This window comes from Sardina pilchardus, chromosome 8, assembly GCF_963854185.1.
Source record: "Sardina pilchardus chromosome 8, fSarPil1.1, whole genome shotgun sequence".
NCBI lineage: Eukaryota > Metazoa > Chordata > Actinopteri > Clupeiformes > Clupeidae > Sardina > Sardina pilchardus.
The window spans coordinates 26,779,227-26,794,673 of NC_085001.1; the positions used below are offsets into that span (position 1 = coordinate 26,779,227).

The 15,447-nt window shown below is 50.0% G+C and overlaps 60 non-coding genes across 60 annotated transcripts in view; all 60 read left to right on the top strand.

The window, feature by feature from the left end:
* Positions 1-164: 164 nt before the first annotated feature.
* On the top strand, positions 165-236 carry trnap-ugg (transfer RNA proline (anticodon UGG)). Its single transcript has one exon. It is a non-coding gene; the product is annotated as a tRNA-Pro (tRNA).
* Positions 237-348: 112 nt separating this feature from the next.
* On the top strand, positions 349-420 carry trnap-ugg (transfer RNA proline (anticodon UGG)). The gene has a single exon. It is a non-coding gene; the product is annotated as a tRNA-Pro (tRNA).
* Positions 421-527: 107 nt separating this feature from the next.
* On the top strand, positions 528-599 carry trnap-agg (transfer RNA proline (anticodon AGG)). The gene has a single exon. It is a non-coding gene; the product is annotated as a tRNA-Pro (tRNA).
* Positions 600-760: 161 nt separating this feature from the next.
* Positions 761-832, top strand: trnap-agg (transfer RNA proline (anticodon AGG)). The gene has a single exon. It is a non-coding gene; the product is annotated as a tRNA-Pro (tRNA).
* Positions 833-1,022: 190 nt separating this feature from the next.
* Positions 1,023-1,094, top strand: trnap-cgg (transfer RNA proline (anticodon CGG)). Its single transcript has one exon. It is a non-coding gene; the product is annotated as a tRNA-Pro (tRNA).
* Positions 1,095-1,269: 175 nt separating this feature from the next.
* trnap-ugg (transfer RNA proline (anticodon UGG)) lies at positions 1,270-1,341 on the top strand. The gene has a single exon. It is a non-coding gene; the product is annotated as a tRNA-Pro (tRNA).
* A 112-nt stretch (positions 1,342-1,453) lies between these two features.
* Positions 1,454-1,525, top strand: trnap-ugg (transfer RNA proline (anticodon UGG)). The gene has a single exon. It is a non-coding gene; the product is annotated as a tRNA-Pro (tRNA).
* Positions 1,526-2,127: 602 nt separating this feature from the next.
* trnap-cgg (transfer RNA proline (anticodon CGG)) lies at positions 2,128-2,199 on the top strand. The gene has a single exon. It is a non-coding gene; the product is annotated as a tRNA-Pro (tRNA).
* Positions 2,200-2,374: 175 nt separating this feature from the next.
* trnap-ugg (transfer RNA proline (anticodon UGG)) lies at positions 2,375-2,446 on the top strand. Its single transcript has one exon. It is a non-coding gene; the product is annotated as a tRNA-Pro (tRNA).
* Positions 2,447-2,558: 112 nt separating this feature from the next.
* On the top strand, positions 2,559-2,630 carry trnap-ugg (transfer RNA proline (anticodon UGG)). Its single transcript has one exon. It is a non-coding gene; the product is annotated as a tRNA-Pro (tRNA).
* A 107-nt stretch (positions 2,631-2,737) lies between these two features.
* Positions 2,738-2,809, top strand: trnap-agg (transfer RNA proline (anticodon AGG)). The gene has a single exon. It is a non-coding gene; the product is annotated as a tRNA-Pro (tRNA).
* A 161-nt stretch (positions 2,810-2,970) lies between these two features.
* Positions 2,971-3,042, top strand: trnap-agg (transfer RNA proline (anticodon AGG)). The gene has a single exon. It is a non-coding gene; the product is annotated as a tRNA-Pro (tRNA).
* Positions 3,043-3,232: 190 nt separating this feature from the next.
* On the top strand, positions 3,233-3,304 carry trnap-cgg (transfer RNA proline (anticodon CGG)). The gene has a single exon. It is a non-coding gene; the product is annotated as a tRNA-Pro (tRNA).
* Positions 3,305-3,479: 175 nt separating this feature from the next.
* On the top strand, positions 3,480-3,551 carry trnap-ugg (transfer RNA proline (anticodon UGG)). Its single transcript has one exon. It is a non-coding gene; the product is annotated as a tRNA-Pro (tRNA).
* A 112-nt stretch (positions 3,552-3,663) lies between these two features.
* On the top strand, positions 3,664-3,735 carry trnap-ugg (transfer RNA proline (anticodon UGG)). Its single transcript has one exon. It is a non-coding gene; the product is annotated as a tRNA-Pro (tRNA).
* A 107-nt stretch (positions 3,736-3,842) lies between these two features.
* On the top strand, positions 3,843-3,914 carry trnap-agg (transfer RNA proline (anticodon AGG)). Its single transcript has one exon. It is a non-coding gene; the product is annotated as a tRNA-Pro (tRNA).
* A 161-nt stretch (positions 3,915-4,075) lies between these two features.
* trnap-agg (transfer RNA proline (anticodon AGG)) lies at positions 4,076-4,147 on the top strand. Its single transcript has one exon. It is a non-coding gene; the product is annotated as a tRNA-Pro (tRNA).
* A 190-nt stretch (positions 4,148-4,337) lies between these two features.
* trnap-cgg (transfer RNA proline (anticodon CGG)) lies at positions 4,338-4,409 on the top strand. The gene has a single exon. It is a non-coding gene; the product is annotated as a tRNA-Pro (tRNA).
* A 175-nt stretch (positions 4,410-4,584) lies between these two features.
* Positions 4,585-4,656, top strand: trnap-ugg (transfer RNA proline (anticodon UGG)). Its single transcript has one exon. It is a non-coding gene; the product is annotated as a tRNA-Pro (tRNA).
* Positions 4,657-5,015: 359 nt separating this feature from the next.
* trnap-ugg (transfer RNA proline (anticodon UGG)) lies at positions 5,016-5,087 on the top strand. The gene has a single exon. It is a non-coding gene; the product is annotated as a tRNA-Pro (tRNA).
* A 112-nt stretch (positions 5,088-5,199) lies between these two features.
* trnap-ugg (transfer RNA proline (anticodon UGG)) lies at positions 5,200-5,271 on the top strand. Its single transcript has one exon. It is a non-coding gene; the product is annotated as a tRNA-Pro (tRNA).
* Positions 5,272-5,378: 107 nt separating this feature from the next.
* trnap-agg (transfer RNA proline (anticodon AGG)) lies at positions 5,379-5,450 on the top strand. The gene has a single exon. It is a non-coding gene; the product is annotated as a tRNA-Pro (tRNA).
* A 161-nt stretch (positions 5,451-5,611) lies between these two features.
* Positions 5,612-5,683, top strand: trnap-agg (transfer RNA proline (anticodon AGG)). Its single transcript has one exon. It is a non-coding gene; the product is annotated as a tRNA-Pro (tRNA).
* A 190-nt stretch (positions 5,684-5,873) lies between these two features.
* trnap-cgg (transfer RNA proline (anticodon CGG)) lies at positions 5,874-5,945 on the top strand. Its single transcript has one exon. It is a non-coding gene; the product is annotated as a tRNA-Pro (tRNA).
* Positions 5,946-6,304: 359 nt separating this feature from the next.
* On the top strand, positions 6,305-6,376 carry trnap-ugg (transfer RNA proline (anticodon UGG)). The gene has a single exon. It is a non-coding gene; the product is annotated as a tRNA-Pro (tRNA).
* A 107-nt stretch (positions 6,377-6,483) lies between these two features.
* trnap-agg (transfer RNA proline (anticodon AGG)) lies at positions 6,484-6,555 on the top strand. Its single transcript has one exon. It is a non-coding gene; the product is annotated as a tRNA-Pro (tRNA).
* A 161-nt stretch (positions 6,556-6,716) lies between these two features.
* Positions 6,717-6,788, top strand: trnap-agg (transfer RNA proline (anticodon AGG)). The gene has a single exon. It is a non-coding gene; the product is annotated as a tRNA-Pro (tRNA).
* Positions 6,789-6,978: 190 nt separating this feature from the next.
* Positions 6,979-7,050, top strand: trnap-cgg (transfer RNA proline (anticodon CGG)). The gene has a single exon. It is a non-coding gene; the product is annotated as a tRNA-Pro (tRNA).
* A 175-nt stretch (positions 7,051-7,225) lies between these two features.
* Positions 7,226-7,297, top strand: trnap-ugg (transfer RNA proline (anticodon UGG)). The gene has a single exon. It is a non-coding gene; the product is annotated as a tRNA-Pro (tRNA).
* Positions 7,298-7,409: 112 nt separating this feature from the next.
* trnap-ugg (transfer RNA proline (anticodon UGG)) lies at positions 7,410-7,481 on the top strand. The gene has a single exon. It is a non-coding gene; the product is annotated as a tRNA-Pro (tRNA).
* A 107-nt stretch (positions 7,482-7,588) lies between these two features.
* On the top strand, positions 7,589-7,660 carry trnap-agg (transfer RNA proline (anticodon AGG)). The gene has a single exon. It is a non-coding gene; the product is annotated as a tRNA-Pro (tRNA).
* Positions 7,661-8,083: 423 nt separating this feature from the next.
* trnap-cgg (transfer RNA proline (anticodon CGG)) lies at positions 8,084-8,155 on the top strand. The gene has a single exon. It is a non-coding gene; the product is annotated as a tRNA-Pro (tRNA).
* Positions 8,156-8,330: 175 nt separating this feature from the next.
* On the top strand, positions 8,331-8,402 carry trnap-ugg (transfer RNA proline (anticodon UGG)). The gene has a single exon. It is a non-coding gene; the product is annotated as a tRNA-Pro (tRNA).
* A 112-nt stretch (positions 8,403-8,514) lies between these two features.
* Positions 8,515-8,586, top strand: trnap-ugg (transfer RNA proline (anticodon UGG)). The gene has a single exon. It is a non-coding gene; the product is annotated as a tRNA-Pro (tRNA).
* A 175-nt stretch (positions 8,587-8,761) lies between these two features.
* Positions 8,762-8,833, top strand: trnap-ugg (transfer RNA proline (anticodon UGG)). Its single transcript has one exon. It is a non-coding gene; the product is annotated as a tRNA-Pro (tRNA).
* Positions 8,834-9,124: 291 nt separating this feature from the next.
* Positions 9,125-9,196, top strand: trnap-agg (transfer RNA proline (anticodon AGG)). Its single transcript has one exon. It is a non-coding gene; the product is annotated as a tRNA-Pro (tRNA).
* Positions 9,197-9,357: 161 nt separating this feature from the next.
* Positions 9,358-9,429, top strand: trnap-agg (transfer RNA proline (anticodon AGG)). The gene has a single exon. It is a non-coding gene; the product is annotated as a tRNA-Pro (tRNA).
* Positions 9,430-9,619: 190 nt separating this feature from the next.
* Positions 9,620-9,691, top strand: trnap-cgg (transfer RNA proline (anticodon CGG)). Its single transcript has one exon. It is a non-coding gene; the product is annotated as a tRNA-Pro (tRNA).
* A 175-nt stretch (positions 9,692-9,866) lies between these two features.
* Positions 9,867-9,938, top strand: trnap-ugg (transfer RNA proline (anticodon UGG)). The gene has a single exon. It is a non-coding gene; the product is annotated as a tRNA-Pro (tRNA).
* Positions 9,939-10,050: 112 nt separating this feature from the next.
* trnap-ugg (transfer RNA proline (anticodon UGG)) lies at positions 10,051-10,122 on the top strand. Its single transcript has one exon. It is a non-coding gene; the product is annotated as a tRNA-Pro (tRNA).
* A 107-nt stretch (positions 10,123-10,229) lies between these two features.
* trnap-agg (transfer RNA proline (anticodon AGG)) lies at positions 10,230-10,301 on the top strand. The gene has a single exon. It is a non-coding gene; the product is annotated as a tRNA-Pro (tRNA).
* A 423-nt stretch (positions 10,302-10,724) lies between these two features.
* On the top strand, positions 10,725-10,796 carry trnap-cgg (transfer RNA proline (anticodon CGG)). The gene has a single exon. It is a non-coding gene; the product is annotated as a tRNA-Pro (tRNA).
* Positions 10,797-10,971: 175 nt separating this feature from the next.
* trnap-ugg (transfer RNA proline (anticodon UGG)) lies at positions 10,972-11,043 on the top strand. Its single transcript has one exon. It is a non-coding gene; the product is annotated as a tRNA-Pro (tRNA).
* A 112-nt stretch (positions 11,044-11,155) lies between these two features.
* trnap-ugg (transfer RNA proline (anticodon UGG)) lies at positions 11,156-11,227 on the top strand. The gene has a single exon. It is a non-coding gene; the product is annotated as a tRNA-Pro (tRNA).
* Positions 11,228-11,829: 602 nt separating this feature from the next.
* Positions 11,830-11,901, top strand: trnap-cgg (transfer RNA proline (anticodon CGG)). The gene has a single exon. It is a non-coding gene; the product is annotated as a tRNA-Pro (tRNA).
* A 175-nt stretch (positions 11,902-12,076) lies between these two features.
* Positions 12,077-12,148, top strand: trnap-ugg (transfer RNA proline (anticodon UGG)). Its single transcript has one exon. It is a non-coding gene; the product is annotated as a tRNA-Pro (tRNA).
* A 291-nt stretch (positions 12,149-12,439) lies between these two features.
* Positions 12,440-12,511, top strand: trnap-agg (transfer RNA proline (anticodon AGG)). The gene has a single exon. It is a non-coding gene; the product is annotated as a tRNA-Pro (tRNA).
* Positions 12,512-12,672: 161 nt separating this feature from the next.
* On the top strand, positions 12,673-12,744 carry trnap-agg (transfer RNA proline (anticodon AGG)). The gene has a single exon. It is a non-coding gene; the product is annotated as a tRNA-Pro (tRNA).
* Positions 12,745-12,934: 190 nt separating this feature from the next.
* On the top strand, positions 12,935-13,006 carry trnap-cgg (transfer RNA proline (anticodon CGG)). The gene has a single exon. It is a non-coding gene; the product is annotated as a tRNA-Pro (tRNA).
* Positions 13,007-13,181: 175 nt separating this feature from the next.
* Positions 13,182-13,253, top strand: trnap-ugg (transfer RNA proline (anticodon UGG)). The gene has a single exon. It is a non-coding gene; the product is annotated as a tRNA-Pro (tRNA).
* Positions 13,254-13,365: 112 nt separating this feature from the next.
* Positions 13,366-13,437, top strand: trnap-ugg (transfer RNA proline (anticodon UGG)). Its single transcript has one exon. It is a non-coding gene; the product is annotated as a tRNA-Pro (tRNA).
* A 108-nt stretch (positions 13,438-13,545) lies between these two features.
* trnap-agg (transfer RNA proline (anticodon AGG)) lies at positions 13,546-13,617 on the top strand. Its single transcript has one exon. It is a non-coding gene; the product is annotated as a tRNA-Pro (tRNA).
* A 161-nt stretch (positions 13,618-13,778) lies between these two features.
* Positions 13,779-13,850, top strand: trnap-agg (transfer RNA proline (anticodon AGG)). Its single transcript has one exon. It is a non-coding gene; the product is annotated as a tRNA-Pro (tRNA).
* A 190-nt stretch (positions 13,851-14,040) lies between these two features.
* On the top strand, positions 14,041-14,112 carry trnap-cgg (transfer RNA proline (anticodon CGG)). Its single transcript has one exon. It is a non-coding gene; the product is annotated as a tRNA-Pro (tRNA).
* Positions 14,113-14,287: 175 nt separating this feature from the next.
* Positions 14,288-14,359, top strand: trnap-ugg (transfer RNA proline (anticodon UGG)). Its single transcript has one exon. It is a non-coding gene; the product is annotated as a tRNA-Pro (tRNA).
* A 112-nt stretch (positions 14,360-14,471) lies between these two features.
* trnap-ugg (transfer RNA proline (anticodon UGG)) lies at positions 14,472-14,543 on the top strand. The gene has a single exon. It is a non-coding gene; the product is annotated as a tRNA-Pro (tRNA).
* A 107-nt stretch (positions 14,544-14,650) lies between these two features.
* Positions 14,651-14,722, top strand: trnap-agg (transfer RNA proline (anticodon AGG)). The gene has a single exon. It is a non-coding gene; the product is annotated as a tRNA-Pro (tRNA).
* A 161-nt stretch (positions 14,723-14,883) lies between these two features.
* Positions 14,884-14,955, top strand: trnap-agg (transfer RNA proline (anticodon AGG)). Its single transcript has one exon. It is a non-coding gene; the product is annotated as a tRNA-Pro (tRNA).
* Positions 14,956-15,145: 190 nt separating this feature from the next.
* On the top strand, positions 15,146-15,217 carry trnap-cgg (transfer RNA proline (anticodon CGG)). The gene has a single exon. It is a non-coding gene; the product is annotated as a tRNA-Pro (tRNA).
* A 175-nt stretch (positions 15,218-15,392) lies between these two features.
* The window catches only part of trnap-ugg (transfer RNA proline (anticodon UGG)), a 72-nt gene continuing 17 nt past the window's right edge, over positions 15,393-15,447 (top strand). The window contains exon 1 of the tRNA in view: positions 15,393-15,447. This exon is cut by the window's right edge and continues 17 nt beyond it. This is a non-coding gene — a tRNA (tRNA-Pro).

Here is a 15,447-nt window from a genome sequence, read left to right on the forward strand (position 1 = left end):
AGAAATGCCAGACTTTACAGAAAAAAATCCACTCTAACGAAATAAACGACGACCACCCTCTGTTGTTAGCCATTGCAGGAAAAGAGCCCATTCTGGAAAACTTTTTTGACTTACTCAGGAATGCAAGGGGTCCACACAAAATAAAACCCATTGCAGCACTCAGCGGCTCGTTGGTCTAGGGGTATGATTCTCGCTTTGGGTGCGAGAGGTCCCGGGTTCAAATCCCGGACGAGCCCGTTTGTGCTTTCTCCCCAATTTATTGTGGGCCTCACCGCCAAACGCTTGTGTCCTGTAGAGAATTAGCCTCGGTTGGATGTTCCTTTTCACCCCACAAAACTGTTCAATTGCGGCTCGTTGGTCTAGGGGTATGATTCTCGCTTTGGGTGCGAGAGGTCCCGGGTTCAAATCCCGGACGAGCCCGTAAGCTAGACAGGTAAACTCTTTTGAAATGTGTCCTTTTTCAAGTCCCGTCAGTGGTGGAGAAAATTGCACGGTTTTTTTTTTCAGCTGAAGTCACACTCTGTCGGGGCTCGTTGGTCTAGGGGTATGATTCTCGCTTAGGGTGCGAGAGGTCCCGGGTTCAAATCCCGGACGAGCCCGTCTTCAAGCAAGCTTTTGTCAGTATCATGAGATTGTGTGAGCACTGTCTCACCTTTGATGTACAGCATAGCTTAGCTGCAGCTCAACACCACCACAGCTACCTTTCCTTTCAGCTAAATATTGATGCAAAAGATGCTCGACATAAGCATTTGAGCAAGCTGGCTCGTTGGTCTAGGGGTATGATTCTCGCTTAGGGTGCGAGAGGTCCCGGGTTCAAATCCCGGACGAGCCCTTTATTCTGTGAAACTCTGCATCGTTTGGTTCTACCGGCCACCGGTCAACTGCTGCACTTAGTTACCCAGGACTTACTTTCGGAAATGTTTATGCACAGTGGAACGCAGCTGAAATGACCGTCTTTTCTGCAGACCACTCTAAAACGTTGGTGTGAGGAAAGGCGCTGAATAAATGGCATCCTTGGCCCAGGCTCGTTGGTCTAGGGGTATGATTCTCGCTTCGGGTGCGAGAGGTCCCGGGTTCAACTCCCGGACGAGCCCTTCTTTCACAAAGAAATGCCAGACTTTACAGAAAAAAATCCACTCTAACGAAATAAACGACGACCACCCTCTGTTGTTAGCCATTGCAGGAAAAGAGCCCATTCTGGAAAACTTTTTTGACTTACTCAGGAATGCAAGGGGTCCACACAAAATAAAACCCATTGCAGCACTCAGCGGCTCGTTGGTCTAGGGGTATGATTCTCGCTTTGGGTGCGAGAGGTCCCGGGTTCAAATCCCGGACGAGCCCGTTTGTGCTTTCTCCCCAATTTATTGTGGGCCTCACCGCCAAACGCTTGTGTCCTGTAGAGAATTAGCCTCGGTTGGATGTTCCTTTTCACCCCACAAAACTGTTCAATTGCGGCTCGTTGGTCTAGGGGTATGATTCTCGCTTTGGGTGCGAGAGGTCCCGGGTTCAAATCCCGGACGAGCCCGTAAGCTAGACAGGTAAACTCTTTTGAAATGTGTCCTTTTTCAAGTCCCGTCAGTGGTGGAGAAAATTGCACGGTTTTTTTTTTCAGCTGAAGTCACACTCTGTCGGGGCTCGTTGGTCTAGGGGTATGATTCTCGCTTAGGGTGCGAGAGGTCCCGGTTTCAAATCCTGGACGAGCCCGTCGCCAAGCAAGCTTTTGTCAGTATCATGAGATTGTGTGAGCACTGTCTCACCTTTCATGTACAGCATAGCTTAGCTGCAGCTCAACACCACCACAGCTACCTTTCCTTTCAGCTAAATATTGATGCACAAGATGCTCGACATAAGCATTTGAGCAAGCTGGCTCGTTGGTCTAGGGGTATGATTCTCGCTTAGGGTGCGAGAGGTCCCGAGTTCAAATCCCGGACGAGCCCTTTATTCTGTGAAACTCTGCATCGTTTGGTTCTACCGGCCACCGGTCAACTGCTGCACTTAGTTACCCAGGACTTACTTTCGGAAATGTTGATGCACAGTGGAACGCAGCTGAAATGACTGTCTTTTCTGCAGACCACTCTAAAACGTTGGTGTGAGGAAAGGCGCTGAATAAATGGCATCCTTGGCCCAGGCTCGTTGGTCTAGGGGTATGATTCTCGCTTCGGGTGCGAGAGGTCCCGGGTTCAACTCCCGGACGAGCCCTTCTTTCACAAAGAAATGCCAGACTTTACAGAAAAAAATCCACTCTAACGAAATAAACGACGACCACCCTCTGTTGTTAGCCATTGCAGGAAAAGAGCCCATTCTGGAAAACTTTTTTGACTTACTCAGGAATGCAAGGGGTCCACACAAAATAAAACCCATTGCAGCACTCAGCGGCTCGTTGGTCTAGGGGTATGATTCTCGCTTTGGGTGCGAGAGGTCCCGGGTTCAAATCCCGGACGAGCCCGTTTGTGCTTTCTCCCCAATTTATTGTGGGCCTCACCGCCAAACGCTTGTGTCCTGTAGAGAATTAGCCTCGGTTGGATGTTCCTTTTCACCCCACAAAACTGTTCAATTGCGGCTCGTTGGTCTAGGGGTATGATTCTCGCTTTGGGTGCGAGAGGTCCCGGGTTCAAATCCCGGACGAGCCCGTAAGCTAGACAGGTAAACTCTTTTGAAATGTGTCCTTTTTCAAGTCCCGTCAGTGGTGGAGAAAATTGCACGGTTTTTTTTTTCAGCTGAAGTCACACTCTGTCGGGGCTCGTTGGTCTAGGGGTATGATTCTCGCTTAGGGTGCGAGAGGTCCCGGGTTCAAATCCCGGACGAGCCCGTCGCCAAGCAAGCTTTTGTCAGTATCATGAGATTGTGTGAGCACTGTCTCACCTTTGATGTACAGCATAGCTTAGCTGCAGCTCAACACCACCACAGCTACCTTTCCTTTCAGCTAAATATTGATGCACAAGATGCTCGACATAAGCATTTGAGCAAGCTGGCTCGTTGGTCTAGGGGTATGATTCTCGCTTAGGGTGCGAGAGGTCCCGGGTTCAAATCCCGGACGAGCCCTTTATTCTGTGAAACTCTGCATCGTTTGGTTCTACCGGCCACCGGTCAACTGCTGCACTTAGTTACCCAGGACTTACTTTCGGAAATGTTGATGCACAGTGGAACGCAGCTGAAATGACCGTCTTTTCTGCAGACCACTCTAAAACGTTGGTGTGACGAAAGGCGCTGAATAAATGACATCCTTGGCCCAGGCTCGTTGGTCTAGGGGTATGATTCTCGCTTCGGGTGCGAGAGGTCCCGGGTTCAACTCCCGGACGAGCCCTTCTTTCACAAAGAAATGCCAGACTTTACAGAAAAAAATCCACTCTAACGAAATAAACGACGACCACCCTCTGTTGTTAGCCATTGCAGGAAAAGAGCCCATTCTGGAAAACTTTTTTGACTTACTCAGGAATGCAAGGGGTCCACACAAAATAAAACCCATTGCAGCACTCAGCGGCTCGTTGGTCTAGGGGTATGATTCTCGCTTTGGGTGCGAGAGGTCCCGGGTTCAAATCCCGGACGAGCCCGTTTGTGCTTTCTCCCCAATTTATTGTGGGCCTCACCGCCAAACGCTTGTGTCCTGTAGAGAATTAGCCTCGGTTGGATGTTCCTTTTCACCCCACAAAACTGTTCAATTGCGGCTCGTTGGTCTAGGGGTATGATTCTCGCTTTGGGTGCGAGAGGTCCCGGGTTCAAATCCCGGACGAGCCCGTAAGCTAGACAGGTAAACTCTTTTGAAATGTGTCCTTTTTCAAGTCCCGTCAGTGGTGGAGAAAATTGCACGGTTTTTTTTTTCAGCTGAAGTCACACTCTGTCGGGGCTCGTTGGTCTAGGGGTATGATTCTCGCTTAGGGTGCGAGAGGTCCCGGGTTCAAATCCCGGACGAGCCCGTCTTCAAGCAAGCTTTTGTCAGTATCATGAGATTGTGTGAGCACTGTCTCACCTTTGATGTACAGCATAGCTTAGCTGCAGCTCAACACCACCACAGCTACCTTTCCTTTCAGCTAAATATTGATGCAAAAGATGCTCGACATAAGCATTTGAGCAAGCTGGCTCGTTGGTCTAGGGGTATGATTCTCGCTTAGGGTGCGAGAGGTCCCGGGTTCAAATCCCGGACGAGCCCTTTATTCTGTGAAACTCTGCATCGTTTGGTTCTACCGGCCACCGGTCAACTGCTGCACTTAGTTACCCAGGACTTACTTTCGGAAATGTTTATGCACAGTGGAACGCAGCTGAAATGACCGTCTTTTCTGCAGACCACTCTAAAACGTTGGTGTGAGGAAAGGCGCTGAATAAATGGCATCCTTGGCCCAGGCTCGTTGGTCTAGGGGTATGATTCTCGCTTCGGGTGCGAGAGGTCCCGGGTTCAACTCCCGGACGAGCCCTTCTTTCACAAAGAAATGCCAGACTTTACAGAAAAAAATCCACTCTAACGAAATAAACGACGACCACCCTCTGTTGTTAGCCATTGCAGGAAAAGAGCCCATTCTGGAAAACTTTTTTGACTTACTCAGGAATGCAAGGGGTCCACACAAAATAAAACCCATTGCAGCACTCAGCGGCTCGTTGGTCTAGGGGTATGATTCTCGCTTTGGGTGCGAGAGGTCCCGGGTTCAAATCCCGGACGAGCCCGTTTGTGCTTTCTCCCCAATTTATTGTGGGCCTCACCGCCAAACGCTTGTGTCCTGTAGAGAATTAGCCTCGGTTGGATGTTCCTTTTCACCCCACAAAACTGTTCAATTGCGGCTCGTTGGTCTAGGGGTATGATTCTCGCTTTGGGTGCGAGAGGTCCCGGGTTCAACTCCCGGACGAGCCCTTCTTTCACAAAGAAATGCCAGACTTTACAGAAAAAAATCCACTCTAGCGAAATAAACGACGACCACCCTCTGTTGTTAGCCATTGCAGGAAAAGAGCCCATTCTGGAAAACTTTTTTGACTTACTCAGGAATGCAAGGGGTCCACACAAAATAAAACCCATTGCAGCACTCAGCGGCTCGTTGGTCTAGGGGTATGATTCTCGCTTTGGGTGCGAGAGGTCCCGGGTTCAAATCCCGGACGAGCCCGTTTGTGCTTTCTCCCCAATTTATTGTGGGCCTCACCGCCAAACGCTTGTGTCCTGTAGAGAATTAGCCTCGGTTGGATGTTCCTTTTCACCCCACAAAACTGTTCAATTGCGGCTCGTTGGTCTAGGGGTATGATTCTCGCTTTGGGTGCGAGAGGTCCCGGGTTCAAATCCCGGACGAGCCCGTAAGCTAGACAGGTAAACTCTTTTGAAATGTGTCCTTTTTCAAGTCCCGTCAGTGGTGGAGAAAATTGCACGGTTTTTTTTTTCAGCTGAAGTCACACTCTGTCGGGGCTCGTTGGTCTAGGGGTATGATTCTCGCTTAGGGTGCGAGAGGTCCCGGGTTCAAATCCCGGACGAGCCCGTCGCCAAGCAAGCTTTTGTCAGTATCATGAGATTGTGTGAGCACTGTCTCACCTTTCATGTACAGCATAGCTTAGCTGCAGCTCAACACCACCACAGCTACCTTTCCTTTCAGCTAAATATTGATGCACAAGATGCTCGACATAAGCATTTGAGCAAGCTGGCTCGTTGGTCTAGGGGTATGATTCTCGCTTAGGGTGCGAGAGGTCCCGGGTTCAAATCCCGGACGAGCCCTTTATTCTGTGAAACTCTGCATCGTTTGGTTCTACCGGCCACCGGTCAACTGCTGCACTTAGTTACCCAGGACTTACTTTCGGAAATGTTGATGCACAGTGGAACGCAGCTGAAATGACCGTCTTTTCTGCAGACCACTCTAAAACGTTGGTGTGACGAAAGGCGCTGAATAAATGACATCCTTGGCCCAGGCTCGTTGGTCTAGGGGTATGATTCTCGCTTCGGGTGCGAGAGGTCCCGGGTTCAACTCCCGGACGAGCCCTTCTTTCACAAAGAAATGCCAGACTTTACAGAAAAAAATCCACTCTAACGAAATAAACAACGACCACCCTCTGTTGTTAGCCATTGCAGGAAAAGAGCCCATTCTGGAAAACTTTTTTGACTAACTCAGGAATGCAAGGGGTCCACACAAAATAAAACCCATTGCAGCACTCAGCGGCTCGTTGGTCTAGGGGTATGATTCTCGCTTTGGGTGCGAGAGGTCCCGGGTTCAAATCCCGGACGATCCCGTTTGTGCTTTCTCCCCAATTTATTGTGGGCCTCACCGCCAAACGCTTGTGTCCTGTAGAGAATTAGCCTCGGTTGGATGTTCCTTTTCACCCCACAAAACTGTTCAATTGCGGCTCGTTGGTCTAGGGGTATGATTCTCGCTTTGGGTGCGAGAGGTCCCGGGTTCAAATCCCGGACGAGCCCGTAAGCTAGACAGGTAAACTCTTTTGAAATGTGTCCTTTTTCAAGTCCCGTCAGTGGTGGAGAAAATTGCACGGTTTTTTTTTTCAGCTGAAGTCACACTCTGTCGGGGCTCGTTGGTCTAGGGGTATGATTCTCGCTTAGGGTGCGAGAGGTCCCGGGTTCAAATCCCGGACGAGCCCGTCGCCAAGCAAGCTTTTGTCAGTATCATGAGATTGTGTGAGCACTGTCTCACCTTTCATGTACAGCATAGCTTAGCTGCAGCTCAACACCACCACAGCTACCTTTCCTTTCAGCTAAATATTGATGCACAAGATGCTCGACATAAGCATTTGAGCAAGCTGGCTCGTTGGTCTAGGGGTATGATTCTCGCTTAGGGTGCGAGAGGTCCCGGGTTCAAATCCCGGACGAGCCCTTTATTCTGTGAAACTCTGCATCGTTTGGTTCTACCGGCCACCGGTCAACTGCTGCACTTAGTTACCCAGGACTTACTTTCGGAAATGTTGATGCACAGTGGAACGCAACTGAAATGACCGTCTTTTCTGCAGACCACTCTAAAACGTTGGTGTGACGAAAGGCGCTGAATAAATGGCATCCTTGGCCCAGGCTCGTTGGTCTAGGGGTATGAGTCTCGCTTCGGGTGCGAGAGGTCCCGGGTTCAACTCCCGGACGAGCCCTTCTTTCACAAAGAAATGCCAGACTTTACAGAAAAAAATCCACTCTAACGAAATAAACGACGACCACCCTCTGTTGTTAGCCATTGCAGGAAAAGAGCCCATTCTGGAAAACTTTTTTGACTTACTCAGGAATGCAAGGGGTCCACACAAAATAAAACCCATTGCAGCACTCAGCGGCTCGTTGGTCTAGGGGTATGATTCTCGCTTTGGGTGCGAGAGGTCCCGGGTTCAAATCCCGGACGAGCCCGTTTGTGCTTTCTCCCCAATTTATTGTGGGCCTCACCGCCAAACGCTTGTGTCCTGTAGAGAATTAGCCTCGGTTGGATGTTCCTTTACACCCCACAAAACTGTTCAATTGCGGCTCGTTGGTCTAGGGGTATGATTCTCGCTTTGGGTGCGAGAGGTCCCGGGTTCAAATCCCGGACGAGCCCGTAAGCTAGACAGGTAAACTCTTTTGAAATGTGTCCTTTTTCAAGTCCCGTCAGTGGTGGAGAAAATTGCACGGTTTTTTTTTTCAGCTGAAGTCACACTCTGTCGGGGCTCGTTGGTCTAGGGGTATGATTCTCGCTTAGGGTGCGAGAGGTCCCGGGTTCAAATCCCGGACGAGCCCGTCGCCAAGCAAGCTTTTGTCAGTATCATGAGATTGTGTGAGCACTGTCTCACCTTTCATGTACAGCATAGCTTAGCTGCAGCTCAACACCACCACAGCTACCTTTCCTTTCAGCTAAATATTGATGCACAAGATGCTCGACATAAGCATTTGAGCAAGCTGGCTCGTTGGTCTAGGGGTATGATTCTCGCTTAGGGTGCGAGAGGTCCCGAGTTCAAATCCCGGACGAGCCCTTTATTCTGTGAAACTCTGCATCGTTTGGTTCTACCGGCCACCGGTCAACTGCTGCACTTAGTCACCCAGGACTTACTTTCGGAAATGTTGATGCACAGTGGAACGCAGCTGAAATGACCGTCTTTTCTGCAGACCACTCTAAAACGTTGGTGTGACGAAAGGCGCTGAATAAATGGCATCCTTGGCCCAGGCTCGTTGGTCTAGGGGTATGATTCTCGCTTCGGGTGCGAGAGGTCCCGGGTTCAACTCCCGGACGAGCCCTTCTTTCACAAAGAAATGCCAGACTTTACAGAAAAAAATCCACTCTAACGAAATAAACGACGACCACCCTCTGTTGTTAGCCATTGCAGGAAAAGAGCCCATTCTGGAAAACTTTTTTGACTTACTCAGGAATGCAAGGGGTCCACACAAAATAAAACCCATTGCAGCACTCAGCGGCTCGTTGGTCTAGGGGTATGATTCTCGCTTTGGGTGCGAGAGGTCCCGGGTTCAAATCCCGGACGAGCCCGTTTGTGCTTTCTCCCCAATTTATTGTGGGCCTCACCGCCAAACGCTTGTGTCCTGTAGAGAATTAGCCTCGGTTGGATGTTCCTTTTCACCCCACAAAACTGTTCAATTGCGGCTCGTTGGTCTAGGGGTATGATTCTCGCTTTGGGTGCGAGAGGTCCCGGGTTCAACTCCCGGACGAGCCCTTCTTTCACAAAGAAATGCCAGACTTTACAGAAAAAAATCCACTCTAACGAAATAAACGACGACCACCCTCTGTTGTTAGCCATTGCAGGAAAAGAGCCCATTCTGGAAAACTTTTTTGACTTACTCAGGAATGCAAGGGGTCCACACAAAATAAAACCCATTGCAGCACTCAGCGGCTCGTTGGTCTAGGGGTATGATTCTCGCTTTGGGTGCGAGAGGTCCCGGGTTCAAATCCCGGACGAGCCCGTTTGTGCTTTCTCCCCAATTTATTGTGGGCCTCACCGCCAAACGCTTGTGTCCTGTAGAGAATTAGCCTCGGTTGGATGTTCCTTTTCACCCCACAAAACTGTTCAATTGCGGCTCGTTGGTCTAGGGGTATGATTCTCGCTTTGGGTGCGAGAGGTCCCAGGTTCAAATCCCGGACGAGCCCGTAAGCTAGACAGGTAAACTCTTTTGAAATGTGTCCTTTTTCAAGTCCCGTCAGTGGTGGAGAAAATTGCACGGTTTTTTTTTTCAGCTGAAGTCACACTCTGTCGGGGCTCGTTGGTCTAGGGGTATGATTCTCGCTTAGGGTGCGAGAGGTCCCGGGTTCAAATCCCGGACGAGCCCGTCGCCAAGCAAGCTTTTGTCAGTATCATGAGATTGTGTGAGCACTGTCTCACCTTTCATGTACAGCATAGCTTAGCTGCAGCTCAACACCACCACAGCTACCTTTCCTTTCAGCTAAATATTGATGCACAAGATGCTCGACATAAGCATTTGAGCAAGCTGGCTCGTTGGTCTAGGGGTATGATTCTCGCTTAGGGTGCGAGAGGTCCCGGGTTCAAATCCCGGACGAGCCCTTTATTCTGTGAAACTCTGCATCGTTTGGTTCTACCGGCCACCGGTCAACTGCTGCACTTAGTTACCCAGGACTTACTTTCGGAAATGTTGATGCACAGTGGAACGCAACTGAAATGACCGTCTTTTCTGCAGACCACTCTAAAACGTTGGTGTGACGAAAGGCGCTGAATAAATGGCATCCTTGGCCCAGGCTCGTTGGTCTAGGGGTATGAGTCTCGCTTCGGGTGCGAGAGGTCCCGGGTTCAACTCCCGGACGAGCCCTTCTTTCACAAAGAAATGCCAGACTTTACAGAAAAAAATCCACTCTAACGAAATAAACGACGACCACCCTCTGTTGTTAGCCATTGCAGGAAAAGAGCCCATTCTGGAAAACTTTTTTGACTTACTCAGGAATGCAAGGGGTCCACACAAAATAAAACCCATTGCAGCACTCAGCGGCTCGTTGGTCTAGGGGTATGATTCTCGCTTTGGGTGCGAGAGGTCCCGGGTTCAAATCCCGGACGAGCCCGTTTGTGCTTTCTCCCCAATTTATTGTGGGCCTCACCGCCAAACGCTTGTGTCCTGTAGAGAATTAGCCTCGGTTGGATGTTCCTTTACACCCCACAAAACTGTTCAATTGCGGCTCGTTGGTCTAGGGGTATGATTCTCGCTTTGGGTGCGAGAGGTCCCGGGTTCAAATCCCGGACGAGCCCGTAAGCTAGACAGGTAAACTCTTTTGAAATGTGTCCTTTTTCAAGTCCCGTCAGTGGTGGAGAAAATTGCACGGTTTTTTTTTTCAGCTGAAGTCACACTCTGTCGGGGCTCGTTGGTCTAGGGGTATGATTCTCGCTTAGGGTGCGAGAGGTCCCGGGTTCAAATCCCGGACGAGCCCGTCGCCAAGCAAGCTTTTGTCAGTATCATGAGATTGTGTGAGCACTGTCTCACCTTTGATGTACAGCATAGCTTAGCTGCAGCTCAACACCACCACAGCTAGCTTTCCTTTCAGCTAAATATTGATGCACAAGATGCTCGACATAAGCATTTGAGCAAGCTGGCTCGTTGGTCTAGGGGTATGATTCTCGCTTAGGGTGCGAGAGGTCCCGAGTTCAAATCCCGGACGAGCCCTTTATTCTGTGAAACTCTGCATCGTTTGGTTCTACCGGCCACCGGTCAACTGCTGCACTTAGTCACCCAGGACTTACTTTCGGAAATGTTGATGCACAGTGGAACGCAGCTGAAATGACCGTCTTTTCTGCAGACCACTCTAAAACGTTGGTGTGACGAAAGGCGCTGAATAAATGGCATCCTTGGCCCAGGCTCGTTGGTCTAGGGGTATGATTCTCGCTTCGGGTGCGAGAGGTCCCGGGTTCAACTCCCGGACGAGCCCTTCTTTCACAAAGAAATGCCAGACTTTACAGAAAAAAATCCACTCTAACGAAATAAACGACGACCACCCTCTGTTGTTAGCCATTGCAGGAAAAGAGCCCATTCTGGAAAACTTTTTTGACTTACTCAGGAATGCAAGGGGTCCACACAAAATAAAACCCATTGCAGCACTCAGCGGCTCGTTGGTCTAGGGGTATGATTCTCGCTTTGGGTGCGAGAGGTCCCGGGTTCAAATCCCGGACGAGCCCGTTTGTGCTTTCTCCCCAATTTATTGTGGGCCTCACCGCCAAACGCTTGTGTCCTGTAGAGAATTAGCCTCGGTTGGATGTTCCTTTTCACCCCACAAAACTGTTCAATTGCGGCTCGTTGGTCTAGGGGTATGATTCTCGCTTTGGGTGCGAGAGGTCCCGGGTTCAAATCCCGGACGAGCCCGTAAGCTAGACAGGTAAACTCTTTTGAAATGTGTCCTTTTTCAAGTCCCGTCAGTGGTGGAGAAAATTGCACGGTTTTTTTTTTCAGCTGAAGTCACACTCTGTCGGGGCTCGTTGGTCTAGGGGTATGATTCTCGCTTAGGGTGCGAGAGGTCCCGGTTTCAAATCCCGGACGAGCCCGTCGCCAAGCAAGCTTTTGTCAGTATCATGAGATTGTGTGAGCACTGTCTCACCTTTGATGTACAGCATAGCTTAGCTGCAGCTCAACACCACCACAGCTACCTTTCCTTTCAGCTAAATATTGATGCACAAGATGCTCGACATAAGCATTTGAGCAAGCTGGCTCGTTGGTCTAGGGGTATGATTCTCGCTTAGGGTGCGAGAGGTCCCGAGTTCAAATCCCGGACGAGCCCTTTATTCTGTGAAACTCTGCATCGTTTGGTTCTACCGGCCACCGGTCAACTGCTGCACTTAGTTACCCAGGACTTACTTTCGGAAATGTTGATGCACAGTGGAACGCAGCTGAAATGACCGTCTTTTCTGCAGACCACTCTAAAACGTTGGTGTGAGGAAAGGCGCTGAATAAATGGCATCCTTGGCCCAGGCTCGTTGGTCTAGGGGTATGATTCTCGCTTCGGGTGCGAGAGGTCCCGGGTTCAACTCCCGGACGAGCCCTTCTTTCACAAAGAAATGCCAGACTTTACAGAAAAAAATCCACTCTAACGAAATAAACGACGACCACCCTCTGTTGTTAGCCATTGCAGGAAAAGAGCCCATTCTGGAAAACTTTTTTGACTTACTCAGGAATGCAAGGGGTCCACACAAAATAAAACCCATTGCAGCACTCAGCGGCTCGTTGGTCTAGGGGTATGATTCTCGCTTTGGGTGCGAGAGGTCCCGGGTTCAAATCCCGGACGAGCCCGTTTGTGCTTTCTCCCCAATTTATTGTGGGCCTCACCGCCAAACGCTTGTGTCCTGTAGAGAATTAGCCTCGGTTGGATGTTCCTTTTCACCCCACAAAACTGTTCAATTGCGGCTCGTTGGTCTAGGGGTATGATTCTCGCTTTGGGTGCGAGAGGTCCCGGATTCAAATCCCGGACGAGCCCGTAAGCTAGACAGGTAAACTCTTTTGAAATGTGTCCTTTTTCAAGTCCCGTCAGTGGTGGAGAAAATTGCACGGTTTTTTTTTTCAGCTGAAGTCACACTCTGTCGGGGCTCGTTGGTCTAGGGGTATGATTCTCGCTTAGGGTGCGAGAGGTCCCGGGTTCAAATCCCGGACGAGCCCGTCGCCAAGCAAGCTTTTGTCAGTATCATGAGATTGTGTGAGCACTGTCTCACCTTTGATGTACAGCATAGCTTAGCTGCAGCTCAACACCACCACAGCTACCTTTCCTTTCAGCTAAATATTGATGCACAAGATGCTCGACATAAGCATTTGAGCAAGCTGGCTCGTTGGTCTAGGGGTATGATTCTCGCTTAGGGTGCGAGAGGTCCCGGGTTCAAATCCCGGACGAGCCCTTTATTCTGTGAAACTCTGCATCGTTTGGTTCTACCGGCCACCGGTCAACTGCTGCACTTAGTTACCCAGGACTTACTTTCGGAAATGTTGATGCACAGTGGAACGCAGCTGAAATGACCGTCTTTTCTGCAGACCACTCTAAAACGTTGGTGTGAGGAAAGGCGCTGAATAAATGGCATCCTTGGCCCAGGCTCGTTGGTCTAGGGGTATGATTCTCGCTTCGGGTGCGAGAGGTCCCGGGTTCAACTCCCGGACGAGCCCTTCTTTCACAAAGAAATGCCAGACTTTACAGAAAAAAATCCACTCTAACGAAATAAACGACGACCACCCTCTGTTGTTAGCCATTGCAGGAAAAGAGCCCATTCTGGAAAACTTTTTTGACTTACTCAGGAATGCAAGGGGTCCACACAAAATAAAACCCATTGCAGCACTCAGCGGCTCGTTGGTCTAGGGGTATGATTCTCGCTTTGGGTGCGAGAGGTCCCGGGTTCAAATCCCGGACGAGCCCGTTTGTGCTTTCTCCCCAATTTATTGTGGGCCTCACCGCCAAACGCTTGTGTCCTGTAGAGAATTAGCCTCGGTTGGATGTTCCTTTTCACCCCACAAAACTGTTCAATTGCGGCTCGTTGGTCTAGGGGTATGATTCTCGCTTTGGGTGCGAGAGGTCCCGGGTTCAAATCCCGGACGAGCCCGTAAGCTAGACAGGTAAACTCTTTTGAAATGTGTCCTTTTTCAAGTCCCGTCAGTGGTGGAGAAAATTGCACGTTGTTTTTTTTTCAGCTGAAGTCACACTCTGTCGGGGCTCGTTGGTCTAGGGGTATGATTCTCGCTTAGGGTGCGAGAGGTCCCGGGTTCAAATCCCGGACGAGCCCGTCGCCAAGCAAGCTTTTGTCAGTATCATGAGATTGTGTGAGCACTGTCTCACCTTTGATTTACAGCATAGCTTAGCTGCAGCTCAACACCACCACAGCTACCTTTCCTTTCAGCTAAATATTGATGCACAAGATGCTCGACATAAGCATTTGAGCAAGCTGGCTCGTTGGTCTAGGGGTATGATTCTCGCTTAGGGTGCGAGAGGTCCCGGGTTCAAATCCCGGACGAGCCCTTTATTCTGTGAAACTCTGCATCGTTTGGTTCTACCGGCCACCGGTCAACTGCTGCACTTAGTTACCCAGGACTTACTTTCGGAAATGTTGATGCACAGTGGAACGCAGCTGAAATGACCGTCTTTTCTGCAGACCACTCTAAAACGTTGGTGTGAGGAAAGGCGCTGAATAAATGGCATCCTTGGCCCAGGCTCGTTGGTCTAGGGGTATGATTCTCGCTTCGGGTGCGAGAGGTCCCGGGTTCAACTCCCGGACGAGCCCTTCTTTCACAAAGAGATGCCAGACTTTACAGAAAAAAATCCACTCTAACGAAATAAACGACGACCACCCTCTGTTGTTAGCCATTGCAGGAAAAGAGCCCATTCTGGAAAACTTTTTTGACTTACTCAGGAATGCAAGGGGTCCACACAAAATAAAACCCATTGCAGCACTCAGCGGCTCGTTGGTCTAGGGGTATGATTCTCGCTTTGGGTGCGAGAGGTCCCGGGTTCAAATCCCGGACGAGCCCGTTTGTGCTTTCTCCCCAATTTATTGTGGGCCTCACCGCCAAACGCTTGTGTCCTGTAGAGAATTAGCCTCGGTTGGATGTTCCTTTTCACCCCACAAAACTGTTCAATTGCGGCTCGTTGGTCTAGGGGTATGATTCTCGCTTTGGGTGCGAGAGGTCCCGGGTTCAAATCCCGGACGAGCCCGTAAGCTAGACAGGTAAACTCTTTTGAAATGTGTCCTTTTTCAAGTCCCGTCAGTGGTGGAGAAAATTGCACGGTTTTTTTTTTCAGCTGAAGTCACACTCTGTCGGGGCTCGTTGGTCTAGGGGTATGATTCTCGCTTAGGGTGCGAGAGGTCCCGGGTTCAAATCCCGGACGAGCCCGTCGCCAAGCAAGCTTTTGTCAGTATCATGAGATTGTGTGAGCACTGTCTCACCTTTGATGTACAGCATAGCTTAGCTGCAGCTCAACACCACCACAGCTACCTTTCCTTTCAGCTAAATATTGATGCACAAGATGCTCGACATAAGCATTTGAGCAAGCTGGCTCGTTGGTCTAGGGGTATGATTCTCGCTTAGGGTGCGAGAGGTCCCGGGTTCAAATCCCGGACGAGCCCTTTATTCTGTGAAACTCTGCATCGTTTGGTTCTACCGGCCACCGGTCAACTGCTGCACTTAGTTACCCAGGACTTACTTTCGGAAATGTTGATGCACAGTGGAACGCAGCTGAAATGACCGTCTTTTCTGCAGACCACTCTAAAACGTTGGTGTGAGGAAAGGCGCTGAATAAATGGCATCCTTGGCCCAGGCTCGTTGGTCTAGGGGTATGATTCTCGCTTCGGGTGCGAGAGGTCCCGGGTTCAACTCCCGGACGAGCCCTTCTTTCACAAAGAGATGCCAGACTTTACAGAAAAAAATCCACTCTAACGAAATAAACGACGACCACCCTCTGTTGTTAGCCATTGCAGGAAAAGAGCCCATTCTGGAAAACCTTTTTGACTTACTCAGGAATGCAAGGGGTCCACACAAAATAAAACCCATTGCAGCACTCAGCGGCTCGTTGGTCTAGGGGTATGATTCTCGCTTTGGGTGCGAGAGGTCCCGGGTTC